The sequence below is a fragment of the Leptomonas pyrrhocoris genome (assembly GCF_001293395.1).
Source record: "Leptomonas pyrrhocoris isolate H10 chromosome Unknown, whole genome shotgun sequence".
Lineage (NCBI taxonomy): Eukaryota > Euglenozoa > Kinetoplastea > Trypanosomatida > Trypanosomatidae > Leptomonas > Leptomonas pyrrhocoris.
This window is the reverse complement of record NW_015438363.1, coordinates 118,312-120,010: the sequence shown is the minus strand read 5'-3', so window position 1 is coordinate 120,010 and position 1,699 is coordinate 118,312.

The following is a 1,699-nucleotide window of genomic DNA, read 5'->3' as shown; positions in this document are numbered from 1 at the left end:
TGTCTCGTTGTTCGTCGTGTTGTACATGTTCGGGTCTACCGGGGTTCTGTTTTCTTCCTGGCTGTTGTCGTCCAGCGTGTCGGGCCGAGGCGGGAGGCCACGCCATTGGTACGCCTCTTCGTACTCCGTGACCGGGTTGGCGCCCCTGGCGCTCAGGCGGGGATTGACGAACTGGGCATCGGCCATGGTGGAGTCGCGGTGCGTGCGTGCGTGTGTGTGGGAGGGGGCCGGGCGCGGGCGGGTGCGGGCGTGTGCGGGTTTGTTTCTACGAATGGATGAGGGAAGGTGGAACGGGGTGGACGCCTGGGGAGGAGGGTGACCGGGCGAAAAGCAGACCCGAAGTGTCCGCGTTCAGCAAGCACAGAAAACAAAAAACAAAAGAGAAAATGAACACGAGAAGGAGCGATGCGACGATGTGCGTTGGTGTTGTCTCGTCCGTTACGGCGGCGGTCGACACTTATGCGATGTTGTTGTTGTGGCAAAAAGAAAAATATATATTTAATGAGAAGTAAAATAGAAAGGAAATGAAAAGGTAAATATATTAGCGAAAAGAGAAAGAAGAGAAGAGAAGAACAAGAAATGAAGATCGTAGTTCGTACAGCGGTTCGTCAAGAAACAAACAGGAATAATAAATGAAAACCAAAAACCAATACAGGGAAATGGCTCAACAAGAAGGCACACAGGAAGAGGGGGAAAAAACGTGGGTCAACGAGGTGAGAGACGCCTTACGCAGGCCGCTGTAGTTGCAACGACGAATACCACGGAATACGCGAGAGATGGATCCTGCTCAAAACACAAACACAGACACAAACCAAACCAAAGGTGTATAGCGAAGATATGTACTGCAGAAAGAAGAAGAAGAGAGAAAAAAAAAACTTGCGCTTTGCTTTTTTGTTGTTGTTTGTTTTTGCTTTCTCAGCTGTTGCGTGCGTGTGCGCTGGAGAACTCGCCGTAGATGGTGGGAGAAGGCTAAAGCACACCGTAGCAGTGGTGAGCCGTAGCACGAGATGATGGACGGGGGGAGGGGGGGGGGGCGATTCAAAGAGGCGAGACACACACACACGTGGACGCGCAGACCGCAGCTGCGTAAAAGGTTTGGTGCGAAGAAAAACACAACAGCAAAAAATTGGTCTCGCCGTCTGCACTCCGTGCTCGAGTCACCGGTGTATATATATATATACTTTTTTGTCTTCTCTTTTTCTCTCTTTTTCCTTTTAGAAAAGATGTGGCTGAGTGTATAGGAAGCGAAAAACGGAAAAGGAAAAAACAAGCTTCTGTCGACTGTGTGTGTGGTTAACGTCGAATGCAACGTTGGTGCAGGTAAGGGAAGAACAAAGGAGGTGAAGGCGGACAGAGGATAGGGAGAGAGAAGGGGGAGGGAGAGAGGTCAACAGCCAGTACACAGAAGTCAGGAGAACACGTGAAGACAGGAATTGATAGTTGAGCTCGAAAGGACAAAAAAATGAAGTGCGTCAGAATTTGAAGCACGAAGGTTGTGGGAGTTGACACGCCCACCGTTTACGATACACGTAGATGTGTGTGTGTGTGTGTCGGCAGTTTCGAATCAAAAGATAGACAGAAAGAAACAAAAGGAGAATAGTGGAAGAAGTGGATAGAAGGAGAAGTCAATAGAGTACGTGCGAAGTTCGCGTAGCCGTACAAGAACGCGGGGGGGGGGGGGAGGAGAGAGAGAGAGAGA